The sequence below is a fragment of the Myotis myotis genome, unplaced genomic scaffold (genome assembly GCF_014108235.1).
Source record: "Myotis myotis isolate mMyoMyo1 unplaced genomic scaffold, mMyoMyo1.p scaffold_m19_p_13, whole genome shotgun sequence".
In the NCBI taxonomy this organism is placed as follows: Eukaryota; Metazoa; Chordata; class Mammalia; order Chiroptera; family Vespertilionidae; genus Myotis; species Myotis myotis.
This window is the reverse complement of record NW_023416317.1, coordinates 26,442,663-26,466,378: the sequence shown is the minus strand read 5'-3', so window position 1 is coordinate 26,466,378 and position 23,716 is coordinate 26,442,663. Positions and strand designations below refer to the sequence as shown.

The 23,716-nt window shown below is 42.0% G+C and overlaps 1 protein-coding gene and 1 long non-coding RNA gene across 7 annotated transcripts in view; one reads left to right on the top strand and one right to left on the bottom strand.

Moving 5' to 3' along the window:
- The window catches only part of ZBTB38 (zinc finger and BTB domain containing 38), a 124,839-nt gene that overhangs the window by 44,677 nt on the left and 56,446 nt on the right, over positions 1-23,716 (top strand). For 5 of the 6 annotated variants that reach the window (XM_036332380.1, XM_036332372.1, XM_036332381.1 and 2 more), the window contains 3 exons: positions 4,904-5,069; positions 5,570-5,732; positions 7,055-7,127. The gene's annotated coding sequence lies outside the window, so the exon portion shown is untranslated. The remainder of the gene's footprint in view (positions 1-4,903; positions 5,070-5,569; positions 5,733-7,054; positions 7,128-23,716) is intronic. The other variant, XM_036332376.1, reaches the window with a different exon arrangement.
- LOC118668113 lies at positions 1,456-23,697 on the bottom strand. The gene is made up of 3 exons (XR_004971535.1): positions 23,473-23,697; positions 13,880-14,490; positions 1,456-3,393 (listed from the first exon to the last, which is right to left on the bottom strand). It is a non-coding gene; the product is annotated as an uncharacterized LOC118668113 (long non-coding RNA).

The window sequence follows — 23,716 nt, the reverse complement described above, 5'->3', positions numbered from 1 at the left end:
TTATGTAATGATCTTTACTTTGAATTTATATTAGTTCACACAAACACTCCATCCATGCTTTTGTTCCTGCCCTCCGGTCCAGTTTAAGAACCCATTGTGGCCCTCGAGTCAAAAAGTTTGCCCACCCCTGGAATATGAATTAATTTGACATTACTTCTTGGTGACTGGACTGGGTTTCTTAGATTGCAGCACCACTCTGAGACTGGCTCATAGTTTCAATAGGACAGCATAGCATTATCTTATTTTATCTGCATAACAAACCATGAGGTGATGTATTATTTCCTTAGCTCAGATTAAAGAAAGGAGGCTGACACAGGCTAAATAGTCTTAAGGACATAGAGCTTCCATAAATGGTGGAGCCAGGACTAAAATTTAGGTCTTTCAATCTCCAAATTATAAGCTCTTAACAAGATCATAAGCAAAGATTATACTATCAATTAAAAATAAAATACATAGGATGAGATTTAACAAAAGGACTGTAAGACTTGTACACTGAAAATGACCAAACATTGAAAGAAATTAAGGATCTAAATAAATGGAAAGGCTACCCAGGTTCATGGATCAGAGGACTTAATATTGTTAAGACAGATATCCTTTCCAAATTTATCTACAAATAGAACACAATCTCTGTCAAAATCCCAGCTAGATTTTTTTCATAACTTGAAAAGATAATCCTAAAAATTATATGTAAATGCAAGGAATCCAGAATAGCCAAAACCGTCTTGAAATAGCCAAAGCTGATGGATATGAAGCTACAGGAATAAAAACAGCATGGTACTAGCATAACAATAGGTATCTAGATCAATGAAATAGAATTAAGAGTCCAAACATAACCTTTAATATTCATGGTTGGTTGATTTTTGACAAAGGGCCAATGCACTTTAATGGGGAAAAGGATACATAGTGTGTGCTAAGAAATATATATACACACTTTGATTATAAAGTCAGTGTTTATTAACATACAGTTTCTTTTCAAAATCTAAAATAATCTACAGAAATTTTAAAAAATTTTGGTCAATGTCTGTTTTCAAACTGATGACCCTTCTGGTCCAGGCACCGCTAATAACATGAAGCAATGGAATCGAAAAACATCAAGAATCATTTCGTTTGGTATTTCCACACCCTCAATTTGTCAACTGTTGCTGGTTTTGTACTGTAAACTTTATCTTTTATGTATCTCCATAAAAAAAGTCTAGTGGATAAATTTTCTTTGTTCAAAGCTTAGTCTGGCTTCACCCATTATTTGAAGTCAGTTAAACCTGAAAAGGAGTGAAAATTAAGTGAGTTATCAGCTGACAGAGGGTGTCTCAAAATAATTATAAAGGCAGTGTTTGTACTTCAACAGTGTTTTCAATTTCCCAGTAGCATTTTAGGATGAATTTCCTTTGTTCAAAGCTTAGTATGGCTGAAAAGAAAGAAACATCAACTGAGGTATCAGCTATTAAAGTGTGTATATGGGAGCACCCTGTATTTTTTTTAAATAAACTTTTAGTTTTAGATGTACAGAATTTTTGTGAGAATAGTTTTTTCAACAAATGCTTTTGGGACAACTGGATATCCACATGATAAGAATAATTTGAATTCCTACCATACACCATAAAAATTACCTTAAAGTGGATCACACACCTAAATGTAAGAACTAAAACTATAAAACTCATAGAAGAAAACTCAGGTGTAATTCCTTACGACCTTGGGTTAGACAATGGTTTCTCAGATATGACACCAAAAGTACAAGTGGTAAAAGAGAAGATTGACAAGTTAGACTTTGTCAAAATGAAAAACTTTTCTACTTCAAAGAATACCATAAAGAAAGTGAAGTGGTAACCCACAGGCAGGGAGATGATATTTACAAAGCATATGTATGTATATCTGGAATATATGAAGAATCCCTACAAGTCAAAAAATAAGAAGACAAATAATCCAATTTAAAAATAGACAAAGGATTTGAGTAGATAATTCAGCAAAGAAGACATACAAATGGCCAATAAGTTCATGAAAAGATGCTCAACATCATTAGTCTTCAGGGAAATGCAAATCAAAGTCAAAATGAGATACCACATCATACCCACTAGGATGGCTAGAGTAGAAACGATAGACAATAAGAGTATAGGTGAGGGGAGGGGCATGGAGGGATGGGTGAAAAATGTAAAGAGGAATAAGAGGTACAAAATTCCAGTTATAAAATAAATAAGTCATGTGAATGTAGTGTTTAGCATAGGGAAAATAGGCCATGGTATCATAACTTTGTAAGGTACAGATGGCTATTAGACTTATTGTGGTGATCACATCACAAGGTATATAAATGTCAACTCACTGTGTTGTATACCTGAAATTAATATAATATTGTGTGTCAAGTATACTTTAAAAAATAATTTTTGGTGAAGATGTGGAGAAATCAGAGCTCTCACACATCGCTAATGGGAATATAAAATGATGCAGCACTTAGGGAAACAGTTTGTCATTTCCTCAAAATGTTAAACATAGAGTTAGTGACCTTATAACCCAGCAATTCTATTCGTTGGTATCTACCCAAGAGACATGAACACATATGTCCTTATAAATACTTGTACTCAAACATTTGTGGCAATATTATTCATAACTGCCAAAAATAAAAACAACTTTAATGTTTATCAATCAGTGTATGAATAAACAAAATGTGGTATATCCACACAATGGAATATTATGCAGGCATAAAGAGGAATGAAATACTGATATCATCTACAAGAATGAACCTGGATAACATTATGCTAAGTGAGAGTGACCAGACATAAAAGACAATATTGTATGAATCCATTTATATGAAATGTCCAGAAGAGGCAAATCTATAGAGACAAAGAAAAGTAATGTTTACTTAAGGCTGGGAGTGGAGGCAAAGGAGGCATGACTGATAATGGGTACAAGGTTTCTTTTCGGGGTGATAAAAATGTTCTAAAATTAGATTACAGGTCACACAATTCTGTAAATACATATATTAAAATCCATTGAATGACACATTTTAAATGGGTTAATTTCATGGTGTGTAAATGATATCTTAGCAAATTGTGTGGGGTTTTTTAAGTGAATGAAATGAGAGAAATTGGGGCAGCAAGTATAAACAAGTCTTCCAAGGAATTCCTTGAACTTGTAAACATTTTATTTTTATAATTATCAGTAGAACTTCATTTTTATAACCAAGGTGGTGGGTTCTCCAGACGGAGTAGAGGTTAAGGGTGTCATCACTGACTCCTCTGTGTCCTCAAAGAGATGTTTTATCCAGTTCTTTGATTTTTATCCTCTGTTCCAACCAACCCCAGAGCATGCAGTGCGAGGATCTATGTCTCACTTAAGCTTTCACTCATCATTTCTTCTCTCCTTTCTTCTTCTCTTCATGTTATCCTGGTCCCACAAGAGAGGCTAAAAAAAAAAAAAAAAAATCAGCCTCTGTTCATTTCAAGGAATAAATACCTGTGTATGTGAAGCAAGCAAGGCCACTGAGCCTTTGAGGAAACAGAGTGGGGAGGTGCCCATAGGCATTTTCTGCAGAGAGAGTAGAGAAGAATAAACAAGTCCTCCTGCCAAAAATGCCTGGAACTTAAAGCGCTTTCCTCAGCTCAGCCCAAGGTCAGGCTCTGTGTGCATGTTGACAGTGACCCTGGTCAGTTGTTGCTACTCTCTTGATTAAATGGTGGTGAATTTCTCCCTTCGGAAATTCACCTCTGCTGATTCCACCTGCTGGGGAGTCTGGCCCCATAGCACAAGTTTAATTCCTCAGCGTGGCAACCAGCAGAGCTCCCAGAACAAGGTAACTGCATCCATTTCCTGAGCCAAGGAGAGGGGTCCTGTGACCAGCCATCGGCCCCACTGTGGGAAGGAAAGCTATGGCGTGACATTACTGAGGCCACCAATTCCCTACCCCCTTCTGTAAGGGGCTGGAACTTCTGGTTTTTCCTAGAAGAATTGTCGAAAAGTACAAACCACAGAATCATAAACCACAGAGGGAGAAGGTACCACTGAAGCCACCCGTCCTTGCCTGGACTTGAGCACCACCACTGACAGCACGCTCACCCAGTCCCAGAGAGGCAGCTGAGTCCTGGCAGGACGGTGTTAAGGACAGTAACTGTTATGTCAGGTCCCGTCTTGCTCCCTGTCACTTCCAGCCCCACCTCACACTTTGAAGCTACATCATTGTTCCGTCTCTCTCTCATTGTCAGGCTTTCAGAGAGCTATCATATAGTCTTTGGGCCTGCCCCAAACTTGTGCCTTTAGCTGCACAGACCCTCCAGCCACACCTCTGAGGGACTCTGTCCATTGTGACTCCTCATCCACCCCATGTCACCAGACCTGCCTGGCTTTCTGTTCTCATGCTAGCTTCTCATCCCCTCTTGGACCCTCCTGTCACTGTGGGTATCCCACCGACCCTCAGACCCGGTGTTGACCTATGAAGAGGGCATGATGCCTTCTACCCCAGAGGGGTCATCCCTAATTGCTCCACTAGTTTTTGAAGAATTTGGTTTTAAGCCCAATCATTACCTTTACAACCCCCTCACCTGGACAGGCTGCCCTTGGTCATTCTTCATTCACTCACTCCAGCCTCTCAGCATAGTGATTAAGAGCACAGGATTTGGGACCAGACCATCCAGGCTCTGCCACTCACCAGCTGTGAGGCTTCAGAGACATGTCTGCGTCTCTCTGAGCATTCACTTTCTCAGCTAGAGAACGGGAAATGATAACAGGGTAATAAATGAAATCATCTTTATGAAGTACCTGGCACAAAAGCTCAAACATTCACCCTAAGTATTCCATACATGTTCTCTACTACGTTTTAAAATAATCGCCCATTCACTCATCATGTACTTACTGAGCCCCGCACCGGGCCCTGGGATATAAATACCCCTCCTAAAGAGCGGTTCCCTCTTAAATCCAGGAAGTGCCAGCTCACACCGGCACCCAGAGAGAAGAGAACGGAAGCCCAGGACCATCGCACACAAGCAGACAGGAATAGACACTGACCCCTGGGGACTGCCCAGGGAGAGCAACAGGACCATCCTCTACATTGCCACGTCTCCTTTAATACCCCGGCAACTCCCTGGGTGAGTGAGCGCCACCAGGAAGCGGGGGAGGTGAGAATCCTCAGAGAAACACTCTCCCTTGCTTCTCTCTGACAGAGAGCGGCCATGCCTCTGCCACGCAGGAGGGCGACATCCCTTGGGGAGGCCTTGCTGAGTTGCCTGGTACTGTTCCGGAAGGAGGAAGGGTGGCCGGGGGTGGGGAAGCGGCTGGAATGTTCTAGCCTGCTGCTCAGTACAGCGAGAGGAGGGCCCTGGACATCAAAGGTTCCTTTTGTCCCCTTCCGAGTGGCAGGGCAGCCCGGCCTCTGGTGATGACTCAGGCCTGGCCCTGACGTCACCCACGCCGGCCACTGGCCTCCCTCTGCAGCCAGGAAACTGCCTGGGGAGTGGCATTCGCAGCTGCAGCAAACCTCAAAATCAGGAGGCACTGCCTCTCTGCTCCTCGCCATCTCCCCACAGCACACTTTTCTTTTCTTTTTTATATATATTTTTTAAAGCCTCATGGAAGGTTTTACTTGTAGATCAACTTTCAGAACGTAAGGAGTCAGAATGGTTGACATCATGAGAAAAATATGTGGAGCTGATTTCGACGAGAAGTGAAGAACCCAGAGCAAGAAAGCGGTTCTCACTCCTGAGCCCAGGGAGTTGGCAGCATCTGGGTTTCAGAAGAGACAGCACCTCCGAGTAAGTGAAGGCCCGCCTGGGCCCCCTCACTCCGCGCCCCTCACGTGGGCACCTTCACGTGGGTGCCATCTTGTTCCCTGACACCTAAGGCTGAGCAGGCCCAGGCCAGAGGGGTGAGTGGGGACCCTCCAAATACAGCACTGAAGGGACCTATCTAATCTCTCTCTTCTCCACAGGCCCAGGCAAGGACACATTTCCTCTCAAAAATATTTCTGTACACCAAGACTGAAACCCCGGGGGGAAATGGCCCGAGCTGCGCCTTCCCCGTCACCACTCTTGTTTTGTCTCCTCTTCCTCCTCCCGCCAGCCCTGGCGCTCTGTGTTGGACTGCCAGAGTGTTTGTTCAGAGTTCTGAACTGTTTGCTTCCTGGAGCTTATACTGAGTAATCGGGTACAAAAATAAGCCCTGTTCTAGGCAAATATGTGCCCTGTGTCGTCAAATGATATTTTCGCACTTAACCTGGTAAAAGATGGCAGCTCTGATAAGAAAACATCCCCAGCCTGCCGCCTTTACAGAGCACATCTCTGTTTGTCCCTGGTTGTCCCTGGTTGTCCTGGTGCGGGCACCTCCATGTCACATTGCCCTGTTTACGCAGAGCTTATTTTCTTGTGCCACCTAGGGTGATATAAAACACAGACACTATAATGTATCCCTAGAGTCTGCTTTAACTTCACCTATAAAAAATCTTAAGCCTTTGCATAGCCTATAATTTTACAAGCTCTGAAAGCTCCTACCCAGGAAAGGTAAGTTCCTGAGAGAAAAGTCTTAATGTGTATAAAAGAACTGCAGAGCACGTAGGCATGGAAATCATACCTAGTTTTCCTAGCTTCCAAAATCATTCCCTCAGTCAGCATCTACTCTTTGTATAGCTTACTTGGCTTAGTAGACTTGTTCTTTATAAATTCTGTTTTAGCCCTAGCCAGTTTGGCTCAGCGGATAGAGCGTCGGCCTGCGGATTGAAGGGTCCCGGGTTCGATTCCGGCCAGGAGCACATGCCTGGGTTGTGGGCTCCATCCCCAGTGTGGGGTGTGCAGGAGGCAGCTGATCAATGATTCTCTCTCATCATTGATGTTTCTATCTCTCCCTTCCTCTCTGAAATCAATAAAAATAAATAAATTATGTTTTATAATGATTGGTGTGTGGAGGGTATATTAAAAATGAATTTTATTTTAAAAGCAATGGGGAAGCTTGTCGTTTACTGCAAAACAGTGGTGAATTCCTTTGGAAACTGGCAATTCCCTTTAGGAATTAACCATTACACTCTAATATATCTGTTCTGTAGATCTTACATTTTACTTTTTGTTTCATTTTAATATATCAGGTTGTTTTGAAGTTGAGGCTTTGCTAAACTGTTCATCTGGCTACAAGATCTGAATACTGTGACCACCAACTTGGTGAGTGTCATTTATATCTAATGGCTACTTAAATTAAGTTTACTAATTCGGTTCTTTTGGTTTGCAGTGAAATTTAGGGTAAAGGGAGAAGGCATGGGGACTTCTGCACACAATGATAACAGCTGGTGTGCTCAATGGTTAGATCTTTGGCCCGGGCACCAAAGGGGTCACAGGTTCAATTCCTGATCAAGGGCCTGTACATGGGTGGCTGGTTCCATCCCCAATCTAGTCAGGGGGCAACCAATCAATGTGTCTCTCTCTTTCCCCATCCCTCCCTCCCTTCTTCTCTCTCTAAAAATCAATTGGAAACAAATATCCTCTGGTGAAGATTAACCAAAAAGAAAAAAAGAAGAAAATAAAAAGGATAGGTAATAATTAGAGTAGGCTAATTTCTATAATAGACCGAAAAATGTTTAATGGCTCTAATCGAAGTTTATTTCTCTTTTTTTTTTTCCTTTTTAAAAGTATTACATATGTCTCCTTTTCCCTGATTGACCCTCCCCTGCCACTTCCGCCCCCCAGGACAAGCTCCCACCGCCCCAGTGTCCATGTCCATTGGTTATGCTAATATGAGAAGTTTATTTCTTGTTCATGTGACACTGCAAGTTAGTGGGGCATCTCTCTCTCTCATACATTCAGAGACAGAGATTGAGAGACGCCCCACCTTCTTCAGCATGTGGTTTTCAAGGTCATGTGGGACTATTTCCATTTCTCAGTAGAAGAGGAAAAAAGCATGAAAAAGTGCACACAGGAGGTTTTCATGGGCCATGCCTACATGTGATGTACATCACTTCTACTCACATTCGGTTGACTAAAACTCTATCACACGGCCACATCTGGCTGCAAATGGGTCCGAGAAATGTAGTCCCTGGGTTGGGGTGGGAGCCACTTCCCAGAGATGCTCTGGAGAGTATCTGGAGAGGAGGTAGTCCTCTTTGGCCCAGCATAATACAGAACTTAGATTCTCAAGGATAAGATAGCAGAATGAAGCAGTGAGAGAAGTAAAAAATTATCAGATATTTAGAATTTCTTTAACTGACACTCGTAGGTAACATCTGGCTCTGTGGACAAAGAGCAGTGGGTAAGACTTTTCAAGATGCCTCTGTCCATTCTGACCCTGAGTCTTTCCATGAGCGCCACCATGTCACCAGTGGCCAGTGAGCCAGGAAGGACATTCTTCCCCTTAGTTTCCTGTACAGGGTCCCCTTGGGGTAAGTCATTCTGGCTTTGTCCCCTGGTCCTGGGCCTAGTCATGCTAGTTGGAATTGTCCAACAGCATTCTGTTCCCCCAACTGGGAGCCCAGTGGACTACAGGAAAGCTCGTGGTTTCTTTAGCTTAGGGTCTGACTGCCCCGAGGAGCTCGGGACGCTACCCTGCCTGATCTGCTCCAGATCTTGGCACACTTTTTAATGTTGGCATGCGGGGAGGGTGGGTGTGGAAACAGGGAGGAGAGGGACTCCCTGACTAAGATCGGATCTCCAAACCAAGTTGTGAGAGAAAAATTTAAAAGTAGACCAGAAAGACTCAAGCTGGGGAGATTATTGCTACCCTAAAGATTTGATATATAATTCTAGCTTTTTTCTTTTCAGGACAAGGTTTGAAATATTTACTGAAACAATGAATGATAAAGTTATAAGCCCTGTTTAGAGAACCCTGGAACTAATTTTATATTTTATTTAGCCTTTCCACCATTGCGGGTCTTAGTGCAGTATTCCCCTCCCTGGTAAATACTATGTGGAGGACTATATATGCTCGCTTCAGCAGCACATGTACTAAAAGTGGACAACAGGCTTTGCCTGAGCTGTCTGGTACCTAGTTCTCTAGTTGTGTTGTCAATATCTGGCTAGACACTCTGGTTTCTGATTTAATTTCACCCTGGACTGGACATCTTGGGCACCTGCACCCACACCCACACCCTGAAGAATACACATTGTCCACGTGCGGGAAAGCCAGCTACTGGCTGATGTGACACAGCCTCTCAGGCTCTCATGGAGTCTGATGTCTGATCTCCTATTACTGCTGCCTGGCCTTGGCCCAGGCCCTGCCCCCCCACCCTCCATCCGGTGTGGGCTGAATAACAAGTTGAAGTGTTACAGAAATGCCACAACTCTGAAAATCCATTTTCTTGGGTTGCTGGGCCCTGAAAGTGTCCACTGAGCTAGAGCCGGCTGGGCTAGTGGGGTAAGCTCCAGATGAGACCAGTTTGGTGGGGGAAGGCAATGCCTGCTGGGTGGGTTCCGCCAAAGGAGTAAGTAGAGAACAAGTGCCAGGTTTCAAAAGCTGGAGCCAAGTGGAGATGATCTGTTGTTGAAAGTCCCGGATCAACGGAGTCTACCAGGAAAGGCAGGGCAAAGGCCACAGTCAAGGAGGAAGAGCGCCAGGGTCCATTCAGCTTGTTCATTTCAACTGCCATGTGATAATGGCTCCTCCAAGCACTTAATATGCAGGAATTGACCTAGGAGTGTGTGTCTGGTGGAGGTAGGGTGAGGTCAACCTCCTGATTTCTAATGTTTAGTTCAGCGGTTCTCAACCTGTGGGTCGCGACCCCTTTGGGGGTCGAACGACCCTTTCACAGGGGTCGCCTAAGACCATCGGAAAACACATATATAATTACATATTGTTTTTGTGATTAATCACTATGCTTTAATTATGTTCAATTTGTAACAATGAAAGTACATCCTGCATATCAGATATTTACATTACGATGCATAACAGTAGCAAAATTACAGTTATGAAGTAGCAGCGAAAATAATTTTATGGTTGGAGGTCACCACAACATGAGGAACTGTATTAAAGGGTCGCGGCATTAGGAAGGTTGAGAACCACTGGTTTAGCTGAATAGCGTGGCAGGGAGAAGTATGCAACCGCCAAATCAGACTTCCACTACTGTCACCATGACCCCTCCGCAGTGTTGGTACAGACACACCAGCAAGGCAGGGGTAACAAATACCAACGTTGTAAATATTTGGATCTCCACATTTTCAAAAAAGCGTCAAAGTAGGTACCATGGGAGAAGCTAGATTTTCTTGAGCTTTTTAAATTTTAATTTTATTATTTTTAAACTTTTAATTCTACATGAGGAGTAGAGTTCAAATTTGAGGCACCATTGTCTTTTCAGAACCTTGATCATCCAAGGGGCTTAGCCTGTACTCGTTGATTCACGGTGAGCAGATGTGGACTGAGCGTAGCAACTACCAGGCCATGCCCACAAACCAGTCAGTTCTTTTTTACCCCCAGAGGTTTTATAGTTTTTATAGCACAAAAGTACAAGCCCCCTTCTTATCCTGGGTCAGCGTTATAAATCTTCTATTACTCCCTTTAGAGAATTTTGCAATAAGGCCACATCATCATCCCCAAAGTTAAGAATTCATGGTAATAGGGCATCGTAATTTCTCATGCTGAAATCCCCTGATTTCTTGTCAAGAACTCAGTTGGAAAACACCACATGAAGACTTCAGGGTTTTGTTTTTAACTCAAAAAGGGTCTGATTTTCATGAGAACTTTAAAGCTTCCTCCTGCCTCTGAAATGGTATTTTTTAAAAATGTAAAACTGAGATTCTGTCAGAGTAAGTAAGGTAATAGATGTGAAATGGTGTGGGCAACTTAGAAAAATGCATGGCAAGTCAAGGTGTTAATGAAAATAATTACCATAATTATGGTCAGCATTGGTGTTTTCGCTTTTGATATTGCTATTAGTATTGTAAGTATCATTATTTTAATTTTTTTGTTTTGGTCTGTCTAAATTGACTTTCATCTGAGATCTTTGGCACCACTCCCTAACTCACCAAAGCATGTGGTGTGAAAATTTCAAGGACGTTTGGAAAGGTTTGACTCTAGGCCAGAGGCCTAACTACAAGTCTTCTAATCTTATCAGAGAGAGTTCTGACCAGGACTCACTGAAATCTGTGAGGAGAACATCTCTCTGCCGAAAACATTTGTTTCCTGGCATTTTCTGGATCTCCCAATGCGTTGGCCAAAGAAGGCTTTGAAATCACCCCATAGAAGCATTGACCCTGGGTGTTGTCTCTCATGCCAGACAGGAGCCCACCATCTGTCCGAAGCCCGTAGTCATGACTGCAGTCTGTCTGCTTGGTGTGATGGGGAAAGGGTATGTGTCAGGTGGGGGGATTATACACAGAGGCAGCAAGCATGAGTTCAACCCAAGAGCAGTGAAGACATCATTTCAACTGTGTCTCAGATCCTATAATCTGTTATCCTTGAATGTAGCAGAAAGTAGTATCTAGTGAAAATGACTTTCTCCTTGACCCAAATTCCTTGGCATTGACTATACCAAACTACTTTGCAAAAGAGAATGTAGCTCAAAATTCACTCCAGACACTGGACTCAGTCTGTCCGTCATGTGAGCCCTCCTCAGCAGCCAGGCCATTGCTGGCCTGGACTCCTAAGAGACTGCTCTTCCCTCTATTTTCATTCTACATGAGACAAATCCCTTGTCTTTTCTTTTTAAAAAAATTATCACTGTGTTTCAAATAGAAAGAGCCATAACTAGTCACTACACAAAAGCTGGAAAATACAGAAAAATATTGAGAAGAAAACAACCACTAAACAACAAACAAATCATTATTGACATTTCAATGTATTTTTTTCCAATTTTTTGTATATTTATTTTTTCTTCTTTTAAAAATTATTGAAATGATATTTTGTATGCTTTTTCTCACTCCACTTAACTGGTATTTGTAAACATTTTCCAAGTGACTAAATGGTCTTTGAAAATGTGATTTTTAACAACTGTGCTTTCATTGGACTGATACATCTTAAGTTATCCATTCTTTTTATTGATGGCCATTTTGATTGCCTCTAGTGCTCTGTTATTACAAATATGTAAACATTATTTCTTTTTTTAAATTAATTTACTTTTTATCTTTAATTTCTTTATTGGTTAAGGTATTACAAATGTGTCCTCATCCCCCCATTAACCCCCCCACCCCCCACTCATGCTCTCATATTCCTGTTGTCTGTGTCCATTGGTTATGCCTATATGCATGCATACAAGTCCTTTGGTTGATCTCTCCCCCTTACCCCCTCCCTCTCCTACTTTCCCTCTGGGGATTGACAAATCTGATCGCTGTTTCTCTGTCTCTGGATCTGTCCCTGTTCATCAGTCTATGTTGTTCTCTATATTCCACAAATGAGTGAGATCATGTGGTATTTATCTTTCTCTGACTGGCTTATTTCACTTAGCATAATGCTCTCCAGTTCCATCCATGCTGTTGCAAATGGCAAGAATTCCTTCTTTTTTACCACAGTGTAATATTTCATTGTGTAGATGTACCACAGTTTTTTAATCCACTTATCTGCTGATGGGCACTTAGGTTGTTTCCAAATCTTAGCTATGGTGAATTGTGCTACTATGAACATAGGGGTGCATATATCCTTTCTGATTGGTGTTTCTGGCTTCTTGGGATATATTCCTAGAAGTGGGATCACTGGGTCAAATGGGAGTTCCATTTTTAGTTTTTTGAGGAAACTCCATACTGTTCTCCACAGTGGCTGCACCAGTCTGCATTCCCACCAGCAGTACAGAAGGTTTCCTTTTTCTCCACATCCTCTCCAATACTTGTTGTTTGTTGATTTGTTGATGATAGCCATTCTGACAGGTGTGAGATGATACCGCATTGTCGTTTTGATTTGCATCTCTCGTATAATTAATGACTTTGAGCATGTTTTCATATGTTCTTTTGGCCTTCTGTATGTCCTCTTTCGAAAAGTGTCTATTTAGGTCCATTGACCATTTTTTGATTGGATTGTTTATCTTCCTTTTCTTAAGTTGTATGAGTTCCCTGTAAATGTTAAAAATTAAACCCTTATCGGTGATATCATTGGAAAATATGTTCTCCCATGCAATGGGCTTTCTTGTTGTTTTGTTGATGGTTTCCTTTGCTGTGCAAAAGCTTTTTATTTTGATGTAGTCCCATTTGTTTATTTTCTCTTTAGTTTCCAATGGCCTAGGAGCAGTATCAGAGAAGAAATTCCTTCGGTATATGTTTGCAATTTCGCTGCCTGTGGATTCCTCTAGTATTTTGTAAACATGCTTAAAGTTCAATCTTTTTGGACATCTTAGGGAAATTTTCTAGAATTGAATCATTAGGTCAAATGACCTATGTTTAAGGTTCCTAATTCATATTGATAAATTAGCCTCTAAAAAGTTACCAGTATCTATTTCAAATCCTAGATCCTCTTCAGTTTCTCATGTTAAAATGCATACTCCTAGGCTCCAGTGGTCCCAGACGCTCCAAGGAGAGGGCCTAGGAACATGCATTTTAATATAGCCTCCCAATCCTTATACACATTTGAGCTTGAGAACTATTGATATGTTGTGTGCAAGTCAACATTCATTTCAGCAATTACTTATTAGAGAAAAAGTTAAAGAACCCTGAGCTAGTATATCTAAACCAGAATTTAACTTTAAGATTCTTTTTTGGCTTCTGAATTTTAGATTTTCCCTTATTCGTGGTATAGTTAAAAGAGTCTCAGCTAGGAAGTCAGAAAACCTTATTATAAACTAGAGGTCCGGTGCACAAAATTCGTGCATGAGTAGGGTCCCTAGGCCTGGCTGGTGATCAGGGCCGGCCAGGGCCTTCCTTCATTCCATGCTGCCTCCTAGTGGTCAGCACACGTCATAGCAAGTGATTGAATTCCCAGTGGGTCAAACTCTTAAAGGGACGATTTGCATATTAGCCTTTTATTATATAGGATATGAGATAACTGAGACCCAGAATAGTTCACTTACCTCCTTGTGGATATCCAGAGATATAGTGGGAGAGGTAAAACTGGAACTTGATTAGACGAAGGTTCTCGGATCCACCCAGCCTCAGAGGAGCAGAGAGAAGGCACTGGCAAGAAGACTAACTCCTGAAGTGAGCTCCTGCCTCACTAGAGGACTTCTCATCTGCCTTCCGATGGGCCATATCTCGGGACATGTGTGGGCAGCCCTCTGGGGTCATCCATGGTAGTCACTTAAAGAGGTCAGCCCACAGTGTGTCCTAACCGGAGGTGGTGACACTAAAGTTAGATGGAGGAAGGCATAGTCAGCCATGCACATCCATGCCAGGAGAGCAGAGTAAGAGGTGGGGTCCAGAGTCAGAAGCCAAGAGAGCAAGGACAGGGCAAGAGCAAGACCCACATTGTGGGCAAATTTTAGGTCAAGGCAGGCATGAGTTGAAAAGAAGACAAAGTTAGAGCTTGACGGGAACTGCCATGGATTCAGCCTCACCGATGGGAGCCCCGGTTACATAACTTCATGATCATGCGCCTGCCTCTTTAAATCTGAAAGGTGCTGTGCACTAGGCTGCCTTCAGCTCATCTGGCCGAAGGAGGGGCAATGGGTCAGAGAAGAGGCACCTGAAAATGAAAATTTGGAACATTCTGTTACAGCAGAGAACATGGTAAACAAACAACAACCAAACTAAAAAATTCTCACCATCATCTAAAAGGAAGTATGACTATCTGTCCTGTCTGCACAACTCTGCTCAAACCCATCAGAGCACACCCACTGGTCACCTGACAATATCTGGCTGCCCTTCTTCTTACTCTACTACCTCAGCTTCTGGGGGCCAAATGACCATATCATTTGACTTTCAAGTTCAACCTCCAGACTGTTCAGCTGCTGACAGTCCCTTTTATGTTCAGATTCTGTAAATCACCATCCCCAAGTCCACATCCATCTCCAAGTCCACATCCATCTCCTGTGACGGCACCAAGTGAAGCACAGGAGCTAGAACCCAAAGGGAGCTGCTGCCCCCATTGTTCCAGAGTAATTGCTGCCCCCATTGTTCCAGAGTAACTGCTGCACCCATTGTTCCACAGCCTTGGGCACCAGAGGATTTGCCTATGATCGCCACACTATTTTTGCAACTTTTTGTGAATCTTAAAGTATTTCCAAAAAAGTTTTTAAAAGCAAATTTTTAAAAAGCTGCTTCTTTTTAAGTTAAAAAAAAAAAAATAGGGTGTTCCCTGCCCCAGGAAACAGGGATTGGCCACTGGTTTCTCTTTCACAAGCAACTCCTATTGTTTATTTTGCCGCTTTCTGATTTATGGGTAGGCTTCTGTGGCAGCGCTCCGATGGCTTTGGTTTCACCCTCTGCTTCTCAGAGACGCCCATCTCAGTGAGAATCAAAGCTCAAGTATTCCAGCCCTGAGTGTGACTCTGCCCCCTTCCCCTCCCTGCGACTGTAACTTCAAAGTGAGGTAAAGACTCAGATCTAAGAAATGGCCTCACGGTGAAAATCTAGGACAAATCATCCTTCTCGCCCTGCACAATCATGTCTTTTCCGGAATGGCGCTTTGTCTTCTCTGCTCTTCGTACAGATTATTCTCTTCACCTTCATCACAGGGCCCCTCCTCTAATGGAAGCAGATTAACCCTTCTTTGCCCCCTCTCCATCTCATTCAGCGGAGGGCTTTCTGTTAACTGCACGGCTCTCTCCCGGGCCGTGTGCCCAGCTGAATGCTAGTGAGAGATGGCTGCCTTCCCTTTGAGGCACTTAGCCTCTGTCAAACACCTTTTTGCCAGACTTGGCCCTGGAAAGACAGTTTTGAAATTAAACGTATTGTGAGCCGCCTGGGTGTGCAGTATGGAATTGCACAAGGCCATGGGCATTTAGGGCAAGGGGTACTTGCCGCGCTCACGACATTAGGGCCCCATCTTAATGAAATTCTGGCTTTATTAACTCCCTGGCTCTGCAAAGGGGTCCATAGTGTCACCTAATAGTGAGGCTGAGCAAATAGGGCTGATGTCTATGTGGCATCCTGTCCGGATATTAAGACATACACAAGCCACTGTCCCCCAAAACTGGCCTCAGCTCCCAATTTCCTGCCATGCCTTATTTATTAGGGGGGCTCATCTCAAGAGACCATGCTGAGATGGACGGTAGTGTACATTTCTTGGGCTGGCTGTGAGTTGCAGATCAGGACAGTGTGCTAGAAAGGTAACAGTTTGAATTGTTGAACTTCAGTAGGTCTTGGTGCATCTCCTAGTTATGTACCTTTTGGTTTCAAAACCATACTGAACAACGGAAAATGAAACCTGCAACTTATTTTTAGCTGCTCATGATAACTCATGAGATTTTTCTTTGCAAACCAAATAGGATAAAGGCTATTTCCGCTGGCTAAACTTAATCTGATTGACTTAATATAGCAATCAAGCCTACATCTCTAATATTCTCAAGGGACTCTTGGTCCCAGGTGATACTTTGGCCAATATTTACTATTTTGCTTAAAATTATATTTAATTGAGCTTTTTTTATGAAACAAAATTAAACAAGTATAACATTTTTCTTCTGAGATGAATTGGGAAATAAGTTATAAGCCCTCTATATTGGCATCTATTCATTAATTCACTTATTCTATTGCCATTTATTAAGTACCTATTTGAGTGAAAGTTTGGAATAAAAATCTTTAGAAGTTGAGCCAGTATGTTGAATTATAAAGAGCAGAATGCCAGAAATTAAGTAATATGGCTTTTATCCTCAGCTTTTGCTGAGAACTTTTGTAACAACAGGCTCTTTGAATCCAACTTTCTCCTCCCTCAGAGAGAGAGTTTCAATGACATGCTCTATAAAATGCTGTGAAACACGCTGTGCCACCGAGGGCCTGAGGGAAGGTCGAGGCATCTTGTGAAGGCAGTGGTATTGCTGATGTCTATGTGGGTCACTCTGACTTCTGTCTCCCTTTCCCTGTTCTAGAGGGGACAGATTTCAACAAAGCCTGTGGTCAGCTTTCCAGACTACTTGTGGCTCCCCTGGGGGAACAGGGATTAAGTGTTTGAAAGACTTCCATTGGTACTGTCAGTCCCCAGGTCTATGCCTGAACTCACGGAGTGAGTTCTCTAATTCTAGGAAGTAGCTTCATGGTACAGAGCTGAAGATTCCACTGGTAGCGGTGGAAGCAGAGGAACCCCCCCCCCCCCAAGTTTGGTGTTGGTCGGTGAAGAGCACTCCCACATGAGTCCCTTTGTTGCACCCGTCAATGCTCTGTGTACCGTGGGAGATACATAGATCTTGCCGGAGGCAACCCTGAGATATGAGTAAAGGTAGATAATTCAATACAACATAAGCTTCGTGTGCTTTTATCTTCAGCCCAAAGGAAGTGAAAATTCACTGAAGCTTGTTAAGCTGCTCTGTGGAGAAGAGGTGCATGGTTGTGGCCCTTCTGAACTACAAAGTCATTTATCTGGGAAAAAAGAAAGCAAATGCGTTTGTTCCCAGGGGGAGTCTTGGAATATTTGTTGCCCAGGATGAAGAAAGATACAAAGAGGATTATGCACTCACATGGGGTGGATCTTACTAACCTGTAAGAATTATTCCTTCTCCACCTTCATTTACAGCCCACCCTCCCTTTTCAACTTAGTAGCCAATCTCTCTAGAGCAACGGTTCTCAACCTGTGGGTCGCGACCCCTTTGGGGGTCGAACGACCCTTTCACAGGGGTTGCCTAAGACCATCGAAAAACACATATATACTTACATATTGTTTTTGTGATTAATCACTATGCTTTAATTATGTTCAATTTGTAACAATGAAAATACATTCTGCATATCAGATATTTATATTACGATTCATAACAGTAGCCAAATTACAGTTATGAAGTAGCAACGAAAATAATTTTATGGTTGGGGGTCACCACAACATGAGGAACTGTATTAAAGGGTCGCAGCATTAGGAAGGTTGAGAACCACTGCTCTAGAAAGAAGAAACTCAATCTTCTTGCTGAATATGTTTTTTATTTATTTATTTATTTATTTATTTATTTATTTTTGCCAATTCAAGATCTAGAAGACCCTGTTGTTCTACTTGCTCTCCATTTGGGGAGTGGCAAACGGTCATGGCCGCAAATGAGCATGTGCTTAGGGATGCAGGAAAGCTCTGGGTCTCAGAGAGCATGCAAGGTCTTTATTAGCGCCACATTTCAAGTGCACTGAGAAATGAAAGCGGAACTATTCTGTTGCTAAAGCTGAGGTAGTGATATTGAAAATGGTGGTGAGACATTGAGGATATTCCCACAGGAGAGTCTGAGCTAAATTTAGGTTGGGGTGGGATGGTATCCACCACAGTTGCCCTTGCAGCCCTAAGTCATGTACCACTTTTTCTCTGTTGCAAACCACATGGTCCACATTCCCCTTCTCCCTCCAGTTCTTTCCTGGAGGGTAACTTTAGTTTGGTCCCCAGGGCCTGCTGCCAGATCCTTGCCATCAAATGTGTGCTCCCTTCCCACCCACGTCTTATACACGAATGCTCATGGATGGGAGTGAGAAAGCTCCTGTCTGAGACCTGGAGGGGCTTCCTGGAATTCAGACTTGTCAGGCAGGCCTATTCACCCAACCCTTCCTTCTGCCTCACGAGCACAGAAGATAATCCTCCTCTCGTATTCCCAGGCAGGGTGGAGCTGATAGAGTTGATTAGAAAGCCCCCTTTGAGAGCCATCTGGTTGGCATATAAAATTACTGCCAATGAGGGAGATAGTCAGCTGGCCATATAACCAGGCGGCAGGGGACTTGGAGTCCTGCGCTTGGCCTAACTGACCCAGAAAGCAAGCAGAGCTGGAATTTTTAGAATCACACACTTTCAGAGGTGGAAGGGATCTTCCAAACAGGGGCAAAATGTACAGATATCAGCAGAGAGTCGATCAGTAAAATGATGCAGTTGAGACACTGACCGTGATGGAGAAAACTCTCTTATTCAAAATTTAGGCTTTTTAAAAACCCATTTTCAAAATATGTTGGGGAAGGAACTCATAATACCAACTTGGGTTATCTGTTCAGGCCCAAAGCACTATGTGTGAAAACCAGGTCAGTCCTGATTGTTACACTGATTTTTCTTTAATTGATCATATGCTTTTTAATACAGCAAATGGGTCAACTCACTTATTATGTGTGTGATCTTAAGCAAATGACCAGATCTCTCCCAGCCTCAGTTTCCCCATCTGTAACATAAAAAGATTGGGCTTCACCAGGGGAGGTAGTTTGCTCAGGTGGAAATGTAAGCTGTTCCACTTATTTTGCCTCATGAAACATTTCCAAATTATAACAAACCTCTGAAAAAAATTGTTACTGCTTATTTGTTACTGTTTTCTAACCTTAACTTTCCAACACAGTCTAGTTCATTCCTCTTCTTTTATTCTGTCTTTTCCACCTCCTGGTCCAGTATAACAGGTACCCCAAATTCTCAGGAACTGGGGAGTTGAGGCTGGTTCTTATAAACCTGGGTGGTTGTGGTTTCAGGGAGGGCGTTCCCCTCGACTAGTCATCTACACAGTAAAAAAATTCCTACCTCAGGGCAGAATGTAGAAGAAGGAGGTTTTATCCTGTCAGAGTTGGTGGAAAGACCACAAATGAGCATGTGACTTTGGAATTAGTCAGACGTGGGTTTAAGTCTTCACTGTGCTATTTACTGTGTGACTAGCAATCTCAATTTGTTCCTCACCTAAAGTTGATGATAACTAATAATTAAGTTCCACCTTGCAGGATTATTGGTTTAGAATTAAATAATATAGCTAGAATATTGAGAATATAGTAGGTTCTCAATAAATGGTCGTTCTAATAGACAGCTCTGATCAAGGTAGAAAATAGAAATTCCTGCCCAGATCTCTAGGCAAAATGTAGATGATCGAAGTAGCACTGGACTTTCCAAAATATTTAGGCTAAAATATCATCCAAAAGCACATTTTCAGCCATTGAGAGATTATAACCTTGTTACTTCCAAGGCTAAATGCACTACAGATAGATAAAATAACCAAGCTCATCAAAAATTTTTAAACTTTTAAATTCTAAGAATTTAAACAAAAATGTTATATTTGGTAAATATTTTATTTTTAAACATTTAGCTCAAAACAGCCTAACCCGATAACAAACTTACCCACAAATGTTGAATATCTATATTAGGTAAAAACGGAAACCAGCTGTAATTTTTAATGCAGTGAGTGGAATAAAGAAATGTGCAAACCGATCCAAATGTTTATCAACTAAGGATTCCTCTGGGACTCCATGCCCTGACTACATTTTTTAAAACATGGAGACTCAAGCTTGGCTCGTACTTGAATTATGTTCTTTGCGTAAGCCATGCAATTTAATTTTAACCTACAGGACTGAAAATAAAATGAGCTCAGACGGCAGAACAATGAGATGGGGAGCAAGTGAGAGCCTTAATCTATGTGAAAGACGCTTCCTCGCTGCTGCTCTGCCTTCTCCCGCCTGCTCCTGCCAGATTATTTGGGGTTCCCAGTGCAAAAACAGGTCAACATTTACAACGTGGGAAAGGGATTTGTCTTTTATATTAATGTCTGTGCGTAAGCCCCGAGGATGTTGGTGAGGAGCATGAATTTTTAAAAATCATTATGCTAAGTGAAATAAGTCAGTCAGAAAAAGCTAAAAAGCTTTTATATGTGGGATATAAAACTGAAACTTATGAACACAAACAGCAGTGTGATGGTTGCCAGAGGGAAAGGGGTGGGGTGGGAGGGTGAATGGGATCCTAATATAAGGTGACAGGAGAAGATTTAACTTTGGGTGGTGGGCACACAGTATACAGATCTTATAATATAGAAACCCACACCTGAAACCTATATGTTCATGTTGACCAGTGTCACCCCACTCAATTTAATAAATAAAAGAAAGACAAAAATCATAAGTGAATGCTTACCCTTACCACTTGTAATCATGACAAAGCTTGCGTAATTCAGGCATGCGCATGATTTTTTTAAAGTACAAAACAGGATTTACTAGTCAGAGAATGTCTGCCTAAACAAGCTCATCCATCTGAGTGCTTTCAGCTACAGTTCAAATTCATTTAACACAATCAGGTTTGGTGAACAGACCACGTTTAGCTCGTGGAGTGTTTTGGGAACATCACAAAATAACCAACACATAGCTTTTAGGCTCGTTTTGGCAGAGCGTGGACACAGAACCCCACAAGAAGGTTTGGAGACCACTTGCCCAGGCATCGGCTTACCAGTACCAGTAGGGGACCTGACCACATTCACCACCCTGCTCCTGTAAAGGGACATGACACTGTTCACTCATCTCCTGGGAGCCTGATATGGATTACTGTCCTTGTCGCTGTCATTTATTTTCCCAGGAAGAGGCGGCGTCAACTGAGTTCCAAGGGGTTAGAGTTGATTCTATAGCGTGACTACTTAGCTTACATGATAATAATGTGTGAGTGTTTTAATGTGAATGTTTAGCTTTCAGATGTTATTCATGGGGAATACCTGAACAGACACTAATAGAACCAAATGCCGAGGTGTTCGCTTCAGCCTCCTCCGCCCCCACTCTCAGGACTCTGCTTTACAGATGACCTTCTATTAAACTGGTACCTTGTAACCCAGAGTGATAGTCTCTAATTCCCGACCCCCGTGGTGCAGCAGGAATTAGCCTAAGGACACTCCATTCTAATTTTCTGTCGCTGTCAATGCTAACCAGAGCTCATAGGGCAATGAGGTGGGGGTGGGGAAGATGGTTCCACCATTGGTGTTTCCGTTAGAGCCACGTTTATTTCTGGAATAGTTGTGGGAGGGAGAGATGTGCTCCAAAGAGAAGAGGACTCAGTGTGGTTCAGGTATGATCGACCATCTGGACAACCCCATTCGGATACTTTAAAATGTATGGGATAGAGCTGGGCGGGGTACTTGCCACACATTGAGCTAAAAATCACTTGGATTCTGGGAGAGGAGACAGAATGAAAACCAGAAACAAAAGATCGGTTGTGAAACCTAGTACCGAAGTAAGATATTCGAATACATTTTCTCCTTTAAAAAAAATTCTGGGGAGTTTGAATGTTTTGCTAACCCAGTTATTTTTAGCCAGTCCTTATAGAAAATAGAGGCGCTGGAAAACTAGCAACTCCAGAAAATGTTAATTTCTTTTTGCACGAGTTAAAATTAACTAACATTAGCATATTCAGTGATGCAATAGGCAATGAAAGACCTTGAAGAGATATGAAGAAGGAAAGTAAATATTATGTATTCAAAATCAGTCTCATAGCATTTTATAAAAATGTTGGCTTATGTCCAGGATCTAAGGGTGGGGGTGGGTATGGTTTTTTTTGTAGCTGAAGAAGGAATGGAAAATAATCTGCTCTGTTTCCTTAAAAATAAAAGACTTCTTGTTTTATACAGCGTGGTAAATGCTTTTCTGTTTTTTACCTGCCGGCAGGAAATGGAGGAAATTTTTCTAGCAAGCTATGCTGTTTTCCTCTCTTTGGGGACATGGTGACACTGGTTCTGTAGCAAAACAGTATTTGCTTATTAGGCGTTACTTCAAAATCCTGAATAAGCAGCTCTTTCCACATTTTTTTGTTCCACATGTTAAACATTTCATTGCAATTTGAGCTTCAATTGTGTGTGTGTGTGTGTGTGTGCGCGTGCGTGCGTGTGTGCGTTGATAGAAAAGATTGAAAGGGGATGCATAAGAATTCTTAAAGGTTTTTGTTTTAAAAAATTAATTCCTACAATTATGTATTGGAATCTCTACAGAAGGCGATTCCAATTTATTACATACAGCCAAACTAGATCCCATCAATCTTGTGCAGCGAGGGTAGAGAGGTGGTATTGAAGAAGACATGAAATTTGGTGTTCGAGTAGATGAGATTTAATTTTCAGAAAACATTTCACTCATAAAACGGATAGCACCCCAGTGTCAGCCCTGACCTCCATGATGTCAATGTCGTCGTGCAAGCGTAGCTAAGATAAGCCTCAAAGTGAAACAAAGAAACGTTGCATCTCAGCACAACACCATTTCTTCTCTTACAGTATGTACTCTCCCTCTCTATAACTATAGCCTTTTGGATTTCTGTTAATGGCTTGTTACTTTACAATTTAGCTTTTGCAGGGGGAGGGAGGAGAAATATAATTTTGCATATCCTATGTTTTGAGCAAGTACAGTAGGCTGCTGCAAGTCAACATTATTTAGGTCAGTATCCTGGTTAGCTTTTATCGTCCGTGCTGGTCAGCTATGTATCCAAACGAACTCAGCATCAATTTATTTTTCTGTCCTGATTGTATTCTGCTTCTAAGTTTAAGCAAATTTATTCACATTAGAATACCATTCCAGCTGAGGAGGTATCTGCCGTTCTGTACTGCAGATACATTTAGCAGGATACATTTACACGCTTGTGGTTAGAGGTTATAGCACTGATACAGACAGCTGATCATGCATTCTTCTACAAGCCTGCCGGCACCAATTAGGATTTTTAAAAATAATCTAGAAATGCTACACCTTTTATAATATTATTTTTGACTTTGCTATAGCTTAACAGTTTTGGTTTTTTGTTGTTATTATTAGCAGTTCTATGAAATTAACAGTCTATAAAATGCATCCCAAACCAGATACATACTGTATTGAAAGCTTTCTTCAAGAAGATGACATGACAGTATCCGTTCCAGCTGATTTTCTTCCTTAGCAAAAGGATTATTTGATTCTCAGAAGCAGAAGGACACAGTCATTGTGCAGCAGCTCTGCTTAAATGTATGAAATGCCTTCTACTGTCTGGTTGCAGAATTTGGAGTTGGCTAAATAGTGTTTAGTGATTGGGCTCATCTTGCATCACCAGTTGATGACATTTTTCTTTGTTCCCTCCT